This window comes from Agelaius tricolor, unplaced genomic scaffold (assembly GCF_023055355.1).
Source record: "Agelaius tricolor isolate 1412-34295 unplaced genomic scaffold, bAgeTri1.0.p SCAF_5, whole genome shotgun sequence".
NCBI lineage: Eukaryota > Metazoa > Chordata > Aves > Passeriformes > Icteridae > Agelaius > Agelaius tricolor.
The window spans coordinates 13,975,101-13,989,836 of record NW_027269265.1 but is presented as its reverse complement, the minus strand read 5'-3'; the positions used below and the strand labels follow the sequence as shown (position 1 = coordinate 13,989,836).

At 38.7% G+C, this 14,736-nt stretch overlaps 1 long non-coding RNA gene across 2 annotated transcripts in view; it reads left to right on the top strand.

Moving 5' to 3' along the window:
• LOC139589796 (uncharacterized) overlaps positions 1-14,736 on the top strand; it is a 54,604-nt gene that overhangs the window by 22,037 nt on the left and 17,831 nt on the right. Inside the window, exons 3-4 of one of the 2 annotated variants that reach the window (XR_011679134.1) lie at positions 7,532-7,712; positions 12,485-12,596. This is a non-coding gene — a long non-coding RNA (uncharacterized lncRNA). The remainder of the gene's footprint in view (positions 1-7,531; positions 7,713-12,484; positions 12,597-14,736) is intronic. The other variant, XR_011679135.1, reaches the window with a different exon arrangement.

Here is a 14,736-nt window from a genome sequence, read left to right as displayed (position 1 = left end):
CTCTCTGCTCTCAGATTACAAAAAATAGCAAAGAGGACAGAGTTATGAAATAAAACTTTTTAAAAAAAAACCTACAAATTTTCTGATTTTGTATGAGGAACAAGGATGTGAAGAGTAGTTCAAATACATAATATAAAAAACCCCACTTAATCTATTTATAAATCTATATTTTACTGTAATTGCTTGCATTTTGACTTTAAATTGTACTGAATGTGAATTTTGTCTTAGTGACCCTAGAATGTATGTAACTATCCAGAGCTGAGTAAGGACTGAGGGATGGAAGTGCAAAAAGTGGGAGAACTCAGGGCTGAATGGCCTTGACCCTCCAGCCTTTTTAGCTGGCTTTGTAGATATTTCCTCAAAACTTTTTTTTTCCTTTGTGGCATAAGAAAGAAAATTGTGTAGCTGGCTTTTTATGCATGGGTTTGAAGAGTTGTATTGCTGAAGGCATGTAGCATTTAGAAGGTGGGAGCTGCCATTTTCTGGTTGCTTTCATTTGTGGGGACTTATCAGGTCTTTCCTCTGTTCTGCAGGTGTTTTTTCATGCAGAGTATTACGAGAGTGTTCTAAAACCTTAACTTAGCAAGGATTTATTTTTAGGAGATGAAGAATGAATCTGCAGCTAAAAGGGCAAGTGGAATCTGCAAAGATTATACGAACATGCTATCAACAAGGAAGATCTCTAAAGCAGTCTGAAAATTAACTAAATACTGTTTTCCTTGCTTTGGTTAGAGTCTGTTAGTTGTGGTTATCTCCTGCTTGCTTGTGTGCACAAGGTATATAAAGAGCTTCACTTCTTTTGAAGGGCAGGGTGCAACTGAAATCCTCAGGGCAGATCCTTTTTTTCAACACTTACACTGGATCGGTCTCTGAAGTTTAGCTCATGGTGCAGAAACTTGAACATAGTTTTGATGGCAAAATCCATTTATGACATTCCCCCTTCCTGCTCAGTATTTTGTTGCACTCTATATTGAACAAGACCAATTGTGATGCTGTCCTGCGAAGTGACTCTTTGGCACAGCCTGTCTCTAATCCATGTCTGCCACCAAAGAAAAGAACATATTGTCAAGGCCTGCTTCTTGCTCACATCAGAGAAGCCTGAAAGCAATCAAAGTAGGCTTCCCTCCCCTCTTAAATAGAAATCAGAAAATATGATGCAGGATTTTTGTTACTGTTGCCATCAAAAAGGAATGAAAGATAACAACAGTAACAAAGGCTGTTGCTATAAAACAGGGTTACTTGATACTCTTACTTTAGACTCCATGGGACTTCCCTTGCAGGTTAGGAAGAAAGGTATAGATCTCAAACCAGATTACACAGATTGTTATCAAAACAAAAACAATGGGAAAGAAAAACCACAGATTTTGTACTGTATATCCCCCAAATCAACTGTGAATAAAATTGCCAATTTTCTTTTGTTGGAGACATGATTTGGTAGCAGTGAATGTGTAGGACAACTGCCTTGTGTTTCTGAAAGTGCCCGCAAAAATGGAAAGATTCAGAGAGTTTGCAATGAATGTTTCTCAAAATTTGCATGAAAGTGTGTAATTTGCCTCTTGCTAATAGTTATTTTCCTTCTTAAAATATTTCAGTCGAGTAACAGCAATGATAGTATGACGTGGGTTAGCTTTGCAAATTTGTTTACATTTAGTATTTATATTGCAGTCAAGCGTAGCAGCTCTCCTCAGGGACTCATCTCTATTCACTGCCGCCAGTGCAAACTGCTGAGTGCTTTTGTCCTGCTCTGGCTCTTACCGCAGAGCTCTCTCACACTTGGGTTCTCTGATGGATAGGAGCACAGATGACCAGGTCTGGGGCTCCTTACCTCAAAGACTTTATAGGAGCTGGCCCTCAAAGGCTGCAGTGCAGCAAAGATTTACATGTGTTCTGAACAACCCACCCAAGTTGAAGTTAATCTTTTCAGGATTAAGATCCTGAAATTTAAATGGCAAACTCATGCAGCATGAACAGCCAATAATCCATACGACCAGTCTGTAAACAACCTACAGGCTGAAAGCTGTCCTCTGGCCTATGAATGAAGAGAAGAGAGAAGATTTGCTTCAATTAACAAAGAATGATCCACTAATCATAAAAAAACGGGTGCAAGAGAGGACAGGATAGTGATGAGGACAAGGAGAAACAAATCCTTAGTAAATAGTTTAATTTGCTCCAATATTTCTTTGTTTCCAGGATGTAATTTAACTGCATGCCATTCAAAGCTGTTGAGAGGATGTGCTACATGCACACACATGAGCTCTGAGGGAAGTACACAAATCTGTAGAGAAATCATAGCTCCAGTGCAAAATTTATAGGATCTTATTTCCAAGTAGGTAATAATGTACAAATTCGTCAGAACCGAAGACGAGTTAAAGGAAGATGTCATGCAGGAGCAAACTGCAGAAAACCCATCAGCTGCTACCCCACGTGACAGACCCAGAGGCAGCTCCAGAGCCATTAACGCAAATGCCTAGGGAGTTTGACAAGGAAAAAGATTCTGACACTGGAATAATATCTGCCAGCATTTGGCATCTGTGTCCTGTGATGGCCAGCCATCCTACATGGGTACTGACTCCACTGCTGGAAAAAGTAGGAAAAGGACAGCAGTAACAAAGTATCATCATTTCTTGTATGAACTTATAATATTCACAGAAATTTAGAAATGGGAGCTGGAAGGGCAAACCATTTTGCCTATGCATATTTGTAATTTTTATTTACACAAAAAGAAAGCATCAAAAATATGTATTTGAAAAAACATTCTGAGAACATTTGATTTTATAGGTATGACATTGTGACTGAGAATAAACATTGAAATAGTATTTTTGCAGGTCCCAGGCTTCCCAAAGCTGACCCTGGGCTAGCACTAGTTGCTGATTTCTAGGGTGAAAATTATTCTTATTTAACCTAAGTTTTCTTACACATTTGTTACTGTTTGCAACCAAATCAATAATCTGGATATCAGAAAAAAATGCAGTAATAAGTAAAAACTAAATCTGCAGTTCCTATGCAAACATCACTGGTATGCTGGGTATTTGAAACTTTGGTCCAGCACTTAATTCCAAGGGCAAATCTTTTCAGAACAGTTTTTCTACTGCTAGCAAATCAGGCCCTATGAACTCCCTGAGGGCTGACACCCGTGGCTTCCAATGCCCAAGTGACAGACTGGTCTAGCAGGTCCAGCCCCTACAGACATTCCACTGAGTGTGTACTTTTGTAACCTTGTTGCACTGTTCGTGAAAAATGGCAAAAATGCCCCCGCAAATATCCTTTGAGCCAATGTGCAGTTTTTATCTGAACTCACATACGAGTGCCTCTGCAGCAGCAGCATTTGTCCAGCTCCCATCATCCCAGCAGGGTTCAGCCTGAAGGAACGGAGCGTGCAGCATCCGTCCTCACTTCCAGCAGCCTCCCCTTTGCACCTTATGTGTTGAGAATGGCCCCTGACTCTGCTCCCAAACCATTTGTTTTATTTGTTGCTCTTGTGACACTGAAAGAGCTCCCCACTCGTCATGGCTGCAATTATGGTTACGGCTGAACCCCTGGAACTGGAAGTAAGAGTCCGGCCCTGGAGAATAGAAGGCTATAGCCTCTAGCATGTTGTTCCAGTCCACTGGCATCTTAACTAGACAGCGTTAGGTTTAGCATAAAATCCATATTCCTACCGTTGTGGAGAAGCCAGGCAGGTTCTGTTTTCTTTTTCCTTTTACCACAAACATCAAGCAGCCAGACACAAAGTTCAGGAGACAAAAGACTGTTTTTCTGTTGGCTTTTTGTCTCCGCATATCTGTCGGTTACCTGTACCCTGCAGAGGGTGTGGTTCACTCTGTAACAGCAAGAGGTAGTGAGAGAATAACCCTATCCTGAGAATAATCTGAATAATTTATTATTTAAATGAGATTTTGTGAGGTAAAACGATGAATCCAGTACAGCCCCCTTCTGAGTTTTAGGCATTGTTTCTTCGAAGGCATAAATTTGCTTTGCAAAGGTTTCTTGCTCTACTGTAGATGGTGTTCCTACTTATGCTACATGGTGACAAAACCTAAAGAGGGAGTCAGATGTGTGCTCTACAGTACTTGAGAATTTAAGTTAAATCTGTAATTTTCCCCCCTGCATTTCCTCAGAGAAATTAGCTATTCTATTCACTGCATAAATTTTCAGGTTTTGCTAGCACGACACTCAGGGTGTTGAATTTTTTATGACAAAAATGCTGTAATAATTGTTGAACAGATGTAAGTGTTGGAGAGTGGGCTCTGGCAGACCTCATGAAACCTCTATTAGCAATTTAACCCTGTCGTTACTTGAGTGAAATGGAAGTAGAAAAGGACAGAGTTTTGAACTGCTTCATTCAGACATGCACAAGGGGCTCCCAGGTTGGGGGTAAATGACCTTTAATTAGATGTATTCCTAATGAAAGCAGGGATTTTAAAAAAATCTGAATGAGCACTAACCTATACAACAGCACTATTAGGACTTTCTGCAGTGATGTTTGGAGCAGAGAACAATTCTGGATGTAGATATCCCCGTCCAGTGATCTGTGCTGTCTGAAATATTCATAGGACCTAATCCTCCAATTTTAGGTCAATCTCTGTAATACACCTCTCCTTCACTGCAGCTGAGTTAGCAAATGATGACAAGACAAAAAGTTTACGTCCAAGAAACCAGAGGTGCTTTAGATTTTCCACACCTGCCATATTAAATAAACGGCATTTGAAGCCTCCAGGGTTTCAGGAAGGGAAATTAAAGAAAAAGGCAGCCCAACAGCAGTGTAACTGAGTGCCCAAGGGAACTGCCTCTGCATGTAGGTGATGTCAAAAGGAGGTGTTTTTCTGTAGCTTTGTATCTGAAACAGAGATTTTGTGCATTTGTAGAGTACAGAGAAATTAGATGTGCATGATGTTAAACAGTCATACAGGCATAAACTCATACACATAAACACGTCCATCCTAAAAATATGCCTGCATTTAAAACTGGTACATACAGAAGTATTACCTTGAAATAATAACCTGTGTTTGATGGAAGACAGTAATTAGTAAACAATTACTTATGGAGTCCTAAGACCATGTTGTTTGTGTGCTTGGTGGGGAGAGCCATACTTACATACAGCTGCACCACTCAGGGGCAACGTAGAGTAATAGGATTGTTTTGATATTTCAAAACAATAGGATTGTTTTGATATTTGATACCTAGATACATTCTGATTTTTTCAAGTGAGTGAAAAAACATTTCAACATTTTTTCAAGTGAGTGAAAAGGTTTGCTATGGTGAGTCTCACTTTGGATAAAGTGGATAAAACCAGGCTCTAATTTATGACACACACAATAGCATGCATCTACAGCACAAGTTACTAAAAAAAAATTTAAAATACATAATTTTTTCCAAACTTGTGTATGTATGAGTTGTGCTAACTGAACTTCTCTGGGATGGCAATGTTTTTGAAGGCTGGAAAGATGTCTGAACACCTGGCTATTTCTTTATACACATTTATCCAACCACCTATTTTAGTTGGTATAAACAGAGGTATTTCCAGTGTATCTACATATTCAAGATCATATTCAAACATTTGTAGATGGACTGCTTCAGAGACATGCTTTCACAGCCCTTCCCTGTAGCTTATTTGCAACTTGGCATTTTTTCTGCTTCTCTTTGCCATTCTTTCATATGCTGTGCTCTCAGAACCTTATAAGTGAAACTTATATAGGAAGTGATGTCCAATAGGAGAGCAGCAGAAAATAAGATAATAGTCTAGAGAAAATGTCACTTATGGATTTGATTATCATTTAAACTTGTCTGCTGCCTATTACCTATATAGATGTAGCAACTCAAAGGATTTGTTTTGAATGATTTATTCTTATCCCTAGAATACAGTATTTATATACATCTTTATTTTAGATTTATTAAAGAACTGCTGCACTTTGCATGGTGCTCAAAGTCTAAATGGGGGCTGTCTGTAGAGTGTCACTCTGTAAAACTGATGTGATGATGTAGTAATTTATGAAGAACACATACAAAATTTGCTCCACCATTGAATTCTCCTCCCTTGAAACAAAACCCAGCCCCAAAATTTGACTTCTGACATTACAAGATGTCTTGTGGCTTTTGCAAATTTGGATGCTCCAATCTTCTTAGAAAATATTCATTTGTTTTTTTATCAGTTCATCAGCCAGTACTGAAATCTGGTCTTATTTCCCAAGCTTTGAGAGAATATTATCTCACCCAGGCTTTGCACATATTACAGCTATTTACATTATTTGTTTGAATGGAAAGAATATTTGAGAAAGCATGAGATGGATAAAGCTGAAAAGAAGTGGGATAACTGAAGAACAGACTTAAAAGTATGAAGTTAAAAAACAGTGTCATTTACACACACATTCCAACAATGTGAAAAAGAGATGCCTTTGGTAGTGATCCTGACAGCAGAGATTATTGCCCTTCTGGAGCTTATATATAAGGTTTTTGTTACTTAGTGCTTCACTAGAAGAAAAAGAAGAAATTAACTTTACAGATATATTTTAATAAATTTTATTGTCAATAGACAAACATAAACAATGTATATTGATGGAAAGAGCTGAAAAAAATAAAATTAATCTGATATTTATTACCTGTATATTAAGGTCACCCTAAGATCACAGTTGGCAACTGAAAAACCAGAGGAAGGCTAGTGAGTAAATGTACTTGCCACTGTTGCAAGATGGGCTGTATAAAGATACTAGAGAACAGATCCTGTATGAGCTCCTGATATGAACAGATGAAGAATGACTTAGTTTTACTCAAAACAACAGTGTCACACATGTGCAAACCCAAAACTCTACCCCATGCTTCCTAAAGAGGCTTACAGATAACTTCTGTTCCCTAAAGTACCGTTCTGCACTTGAACCCTGGATGCCAAAGCAGCTTGTTTGTGGTGGTTGGCACTCTGGAAATGAAACTTTAGTTAACTCCAGTGTAAAGTGATGGGCAGCATGATGTCTGTAAGGAAAGGTATGCTCCAAGAATAAGGAGGTATTAATAGCTGGATGAAGACTTTTCACCACTCATACTAAAATCTGAAGCTTTGTTAAGCAGCCAAGAGGACTGCAGCCTGAGATTCAACATAACAAACTCTCAGTAGCAAAATGCAATATCTTATGTGCTTGTAAGCTGGATGCCAAAGTGAGGCAGGCCCTTTCCTTTTTTGAAAAGCCTGTATGTGCCTTGTTTGAGGACTGAGGGAAAGGAAATATAGCATAATATGTTCCTGAGACTAGGTCATTACAGAACTGTAGATTAGAAACTGTAAAAATAAGAGTCCCAAGGAAATGGCACTTAAGTTAATGAAAACTAGAAGGCTCTTGTCATAAGTGAGAGAATTAATTTACAGAAAATGTTCAAACTTCATTTTAATCATGTCATCTGCTTATAAAGGTTGACTGAGTGGTTAATACAGAAAAAGAATATATTCCCAGAATTTCAGCTGCAATTCAGTCCAGTCTAACTGGAAACCAATCTGCGTTTTGAAAGCGGTCACTGATTTTCAGTGTTTATCTTTGACCTACAGGAACCAAATCAAAGTGGGATTTTCACATGCAAAAATCAAGGAGGGTAAAATAAAAGAACTTCAAAACAAAGCCCAGGCCTCAAAGGATATTGTCAGAGAAGCCATATACTGGAATGAAGCATGACATGGGAAAAACCCCAAAATAAGCCCTTTTATCTGAGACTTCTGGTTCAGTACTCAGGTACAAGATATATTGTCAAACACAGCATTTGCATTTCTGTACTATTATGGTCAAAGAAAAGAACATGTAAGTAAAATTCATTGATTTTTGGTTTGGAATTTTAGGTTTACCAATTTCTTATTCTCACTTGTGGTGAGTTTACCATCCATTTAATTTGCCATGTTAGAAGTCTTAGTTTGTGATCTTGAACTTTGACTGTTGGCACTGCTTCTCACCAGGCATGCACTGACTTTTCCCTGGGCAAAACGCTTCAGTTGATCTGGGCTCAAGGGCAAAAAATGAGCTAATTTTTCTTCAGTGTATGTGAATCATGCCTTGCCTAAGCTCAGTGTAAAGCTGGGGTCATTTGTACCATGTGTAAAGCTCTCTTTATACCAATCGAGCGTGTCTGCATTAGAAGTTTATATTGCTGTATTTACAACAGAATAACTTCACCGGTGCAGGAGTCGGTGTAATTAACGCAGGGGGCACAAGGGCCCTGCGGCCGTTCCTTGTAATGAAGACTAAAGATGGAGCTTTCAAAAGTGCTGAAGTGACTCATAAATGCCACTTTGGTTGTACCACAGGTCATGGATTCATTAATCACTCTTAAACCATGTCTACACAAGGAGATTTTATCCCCACCAGCCAGAGTACTGTAGTCATACACCTGTATTTGTAGCACCAAAGTAGATCCACAATTTCACTGAGACTGTATCAGAACTTACTTTTTATGAGACTTGTCTAAATAACATATACATCCGTATCGAAAAATTGCACCTCTTGAAACAGTGCAACCCTGCACATAAACAAGAACTTGAGAGTTTTGATAATCCCACACCTTAACATTGTTGCTCCTCTGGCCACGTAGTCAGAGGTTTAGATCTGATCACATTTTTTAGTATTTTTTTCAGAGGGAAGAGGGAGGAAACTATAAACCACTGGTATTTGAAAGAGCTGAAATCACCCAACCTACTGGTTTGCTCTGCAGACTAGTGTGCAGTTGGCCAGCTCTGTCCTCATCAGCAAATGTCACTTGAGTTACAGGGAATCCACATCCGGTTTCAAAGAAAGGGAGAGTTTTTCCAAGAAGATAATTTTATTTCTACATGTTACTCTATTTCTGCTAACAGTGCTAGAAAAGCAAGATTGTGGGGGTTGTGTGTTTAATACAAAAAAAGTAGATTTGCTGATATAACTGTCATTTGCACTGTTTATATTTAAATGTCCTTAAAAAAAAAATCATCAAAATTTACAGATAGTAAGAGTGCGCAAATCAGAACACTTATCTTCTTTTTATAGACTAAAATCAAATTATTCCTCACATTTTTCTCAGTTACAGAATATTAGATTGCAGTGTCTGGAAGCGACCTGCTTTCTTGAGGAAGGTATATTCCCAAACTAAAATTGAATACTACATCAAGACTTTTTTTTTTTAATTCTCAGCAATTATTATTTGTCCTAATGTATTAACATTGTACCATTCCTAAACTTACCCATGGAAGCAGAGAGTAGCTCATTTCCCAATCAGATTCTTAATTAATTACCTTGTAGCCTGCTATCTTAAAAATACAGGTCGAAAAATGGTATGTTAACCTTTTAATTTTTTTTTAACCTAATAAAATAACCAACTTGTGTTGTGACCTGTAATTCTGGATCTGATTGAGTTTTCAATATACTGTAATTCACAGATTTTCTCCCCTCTAGCACTAGGTTTGTATCTGTCACATGGTTTTCAGTGTTCCTAATGAGCTGTTAACAAGCTGTCAATTACTTATGCAAATGAGGCAAGCAGAAATGGAGGAGTTGCTTTACCTAGAGTTAAAGTGTGCTACCTCAGATTGTTACGAAATAAATCATTTCAGTTTTAATAGCTGTCTGTGCCCATGCGGCTTGTGTCATGTAGGCACTTTTTCATTATATTATTTACCCAGCAATAAAATGCTGCAGGGGACTTTGGGGTGATTAAAAATTTGAGGGGGGAGGGGAAGTCACTCAAGTGACTTCATTCTTTGCTGCTTTGCACCTTCTGCTCTTCTTGGGTCGAGGCTATGAGGCTACAAGCTGTCAGGTGCCCTTAGCCCTGTGGAAATAAATGACAATTCAGGACTTTACGTCTGATCCTGGCAGACTATCTAATGAAGGGCCTTGCCAAGGTATGTAATGGAGCCTCACGAATATATAAATAGTGGAACTAGGAGCTGAAATCTTGAATTTTGGAGAGAAAGGCACGATTTATGTATGTATTCTCATCCTCCTAAGAGCCTTCTACACAAAGTTCAGACAGAAGAAATTTTGGACTTTTACTTGTGTAATTCGTAAAGGAATTCTTTCCCCCTTGTTAAAGTCAATGAAATTTTGCCTTCAAATTCTCTTTCTCTTTCCTTTAGCTTTCAGTTGATACTTACCGTAAAACATTTTGTGAGATCTTGTATGAAGAATGTTATATAAAATGAAATTGCATTGTATTTATGACCAGCACTATAATAACAGTCTATCGGTGTTTCCATCATAAGCCCCTATTGTTGAGGGCTTTAAAATTCACCTATAAAATTCACTCAGGATTGCAGCATGGTCTACAAATGACAAACAAATACTTTTACCTCTTTTTAAGTTAGAATATGTGAAATCAAGACTGGAAATTAAAAGAATGGGATGTTTCCTCCCATTTAGGTATGTGTGTGTGTGCGTGTATATGTATGCACTTTAAAAGATGGGTCAGAAGCATTTCTTCCATTATTTAAGAAAATCTTATCAAAAAAGCTCTAGGAAAGTGAATGGATCACATTGTTTTGCTCCAGCCCATACCTAATCAATTGGTGCTTGTTAAATCTGCTGGCAGGATCAGGCTCAGACTCCTGAATTGATACTAATTTCACCAGGGTAGGGAAATCTCATGAGTGGGAGCCTTGTAGCCAGTCCATACCCAAGAGCAGAAGGTGCAAACCATAAATAAAGTCGCCTGTGTGAATTCCCCTCCCCCTTCAACTTTTTAATCACCCCAAAGTCCCCTGCAGCATTTTGTTGCTGGGTAAATTTGCACATTCAGCTAACTAAGCTGAAAGGTCATTGGCATAGGAACTTTTCTTCTGTCCTTATGTCCATTATGTTTAAGGTTCAGGGACCTGAATTTGTGCATACTGAAGCCAGGAAGCCTGGTGTGCAGCAGAGAGAAGTGTTCTGGTAGGAAGCCAGAGGAGAAGAATTTGAGAGATATAATGACATGAAAACCAGTAAATAGAAGTGAATGAAATACAAATCAAGAATGCCTTTTCAGATGGGAGACACCCCAAAGAAACAGTCTGTGAGAGAATTAGCAGGCTAAATCTTTTGCTGATCAATCCCGATGGAAGCTTTCTGGTCAAAATGTCAGTGGTAACTTTATTTTCAGCTGGTATGTACAATAATCCTTTTGTTCCATCTGCAAACACTAGGGGGTAAATTTTTAGCGTGATGCTTAGGGATTTAGCTGTAGGACTCCCATTAACGATAATGGGAATCATGTAGCTTGAGCACTCTGCATCGTGCTGAATATTTACCCCTCAGTTCAGAGCACTCTCTCGTTGAATTTTTAATTATATTTACAGATAAATTCCATAACCAAATATCATCAGCTCTCAAGCAGATTGTTTTATTAAAAGGTGCAGATTTCCAACTTCATTTTGAGCTGCAACCTACAGTGATTGGTTTAGCAGCTGAGTAATTTTTTTAAAGTGTCTATTTAATAATGCCTGATTTGTCAGCTTCAGAGCATTTGGGAGAAAATAAATATTAGAAAGTATACCACCCTGCATACATGTGCCAGAGAAATGCAAAATGTGAATATTCTACCTTGTACTGAGCCTTCAAAAGGTGTATCATGGTGCAGCAAGCTCTTTCTGGGCAATATTGCTTCTGCATAATTCTGTGGTTAAAATAAGTAGTAGTATACAAACACTCAGCAGTAATATGACATAGGTGGTACAGTTTTTGCATTTGTGAAATTAAAAAATAGGAGTCAAAAAAAGTTAGGAGATTTGCCCAAGGCCAGCCAAAAGATTTCATGTAAGAGAGGATATTAGAATTCAAAAGTCCCTTAATTCTATACTTACATCAAAATCTAAGACCAGTCTAAACAGGTATAGAGGACGTGGTGTACCCATGCTGATCTGCTCAGCTCCTCTGAGACATGCTTCCACTTGCTTTTGCAGCTCATAATTCCTGAAGTAGCCACATCCAGCTCTGTTGTGACCCTGTTGAAAAGTCCTGTGAAGTAAAAATGTTTCTGCTGGTTTATTTCATGACTGCCTAGCAGTGACGTTAGAGATACTAACTTTGTTTTAAGATATGGGTGAGATTAATCTCTTTTCAGATATTTTCTAAAGGAAACTTCAAGTTAGTGATGGAGGGCTGAGGTGTTGCTGTTTTTCTGATGCAGCTATTCCAGGGGCCCCCATGCCAGGCTTCAGCTGCTGTCAGCAGAGGTGTTATGAATAAAAGCACAAATTGTAGCATCATTTTAGTGCCACTCTTGACTGATACGTGTCACCTTAGCTTGTACCAGAGGACTAGACTGACACACAGCAATCCTGAGATCAAAAAAGCACTAGACATTTTGACTGAGCCTTGCTGTCCACTCCAGTTTCTCTCCACACAATATTTAGGTGTCCTCAGCTGAAACAGAATTTTAAAGTGTGTGACCATAAAAGCTTGCCTGCATGAGAGGCTGCCTTTGAAAATGTTTTTGTTACTCTGTAAATGGACCCAAGAAATCCATAAACAGAAAATTTCTGCATCAATCAATTTCTGCACAGGAACTGTCCTGATGTGAAAGTGCACGCTTTGACTCCTTGGGGCATGTGGTGATTTCTGCGAAGGGAATACCTGCATTTGAGCAACTGATCTGAGAGCACAGACCCTCCCAGGGTATGTTCATACTTAATTCTTTCAATTCACAGTACAACCACCAAAATTCAGACAAAAAATACATGGTGCCTCCTTACCTTTCCAATAACCTACCAGTGAGGGAAGCAGAACTGCAGTGCCTCTGTTTGCTCCTAGAGTTCAAGTTCCTATCAGACTGGGACTGTTGGAGTGTTCATTTGACTTTGGTAGAACATACCTGAATACCCATCTCCATTCATGGCAGCACTCTGGATTTGGGATTGATTCCCTCTCAAAGTCAGTGGAAATCCCTATTATGGTTGATAGCCTAAGATAAAACCGGAATATGTTTCTGGGGTTAAAAAAGAAAAAAAAAAAAATAGTGATCAGTCTCTCTTTCCACTGCTTGTGATTGACAGGACAAGAATATAGCAGAACCTCCACAAAATTTATCCCAGCAAAACTTATTTTTTTTATGCTAATCCTATATCTGAATATATACCCTAATTGTAGTATTCATATCTCTGCCCTTGGTAATCATCAACCCATCCCTAATGTTTCTTTTTTTCAGAAAAGGTAAACTCTCCTCACTTTTCAGTAGCAGATTTATACAAAGGGAACTTTATGGTATATATTACATTCACAAAGCAGTTTTCTCCATCTTGCAATCACTTAAAAAAAAAAAGAACTTTCTTATCTCATCTTCCTTCCTGCATGAATGTCTGAGATAATCAATGAAGTTCCTGTGTAGAGAATAAATTGAGCTCGAATGGCTCCTCTTAAACTGTACAATCAAAGAAAGAGGAGGTTTTTGCTGATGATTTTGATATTCAGTTTAACTTTCTTCACAAGGCTGTCAGCGCAGTGAAAGTGAGGTCAATCTGACCACACTCTTCCTAAAGGATCCTCTTCTGAGCCATCTACTTGAGTATACATCTCCTGACAAATCAATGGCAGAATCGAGAGGCATGTACTTTGCCCAGAAACCTGGGGGCTGATTGTCCTTTGCTGTGCATCTTCTGCAGTCATTTATGTCAGTTCAGCATGGGTGTGAGACAGTAGCTGATGGCAATAGTGCTGTTTAGCATCTGCATCCCAGTGATACAAATGCTTGCCTGAAGATGCAGGACAATAGAGGTGCAGACATGGGTCCTACAACAAGAAAAAGATTCAGATCATGGCAAGTACAGGGGAATTGTCACTCACATGTACATACAGACGCACAGAAACCATTTCAGTGAGAGTGGTAAATAAATGACAATTTAAAATTTTTTCTGAAGTTGCTGAGTCAGAAATCCTAGTTTTTTTACAGGACAGATGTTGGGAAACAAGCACTAAGCAAATTATAGGAACTCACAGACACCAAGAATCCTATCCTCCCCTCTTTCAGGGTAATTTTGCATTTCTTGACCATGACCACTTGCTGAAAGCTCTGGAATAGGGGTTGTTGGTCTCCTGGGAAGTTACAGCATAGTGGGACTGCTGCACAACAACAACACAAGTGAGTATAATGAATGTGACTGGAAGTCTCCCCAGCCGTTCTTTTGCTAAATTATCTAAACCCAGAAAATTTTCTCAGGAGTTAGCAACAGTTGTTTCAACCAGTTCAAATCTGTCTCAAGGGTTACTGCCCTCAGACATTTGCCATCACAGGCTTTTCCTGCTCAAGATGAGAAGGGAGCTGTAGAGAATGAGGAAAACCCAAGAGCAGAACTGGACTGCTGGAAAACTCATCACCTTTAGAGTGTTTTTTAAAACTCTTACCTTGTGTCGCTGAATCTGTGCCTTGCACTTAGGCTTTGTTGGTGAATCAGATTCATCTGCTCATGGACAAACCCTCGGGCCTCATCCTCCCCCTTTTCTCCCACAAGTTCTCTACTGAGCTTGTCTGTATCCTGACATGAAATGAAGTGATATGTATAAGAATAAAGATATTACATCCTGGGTAATATCCATTATGTTGCTGTCTATTAGCTCTCAATTCTTGGGAGTGCATTACTGCATTATTTCTTTTGTGCTGATGCTATTCCATCAAGGCCAATGCTGGTTTATTCAGTTGTATCAATGATTTCTTCTGAGGCGGCCTAGACAATATACTGTAATATATATAATACTATGTGATTTTTAAATCAGCCTTGCAAATGTATTCTAAAAATTTTGCAGCTCTTCAGTCAAATCCTAT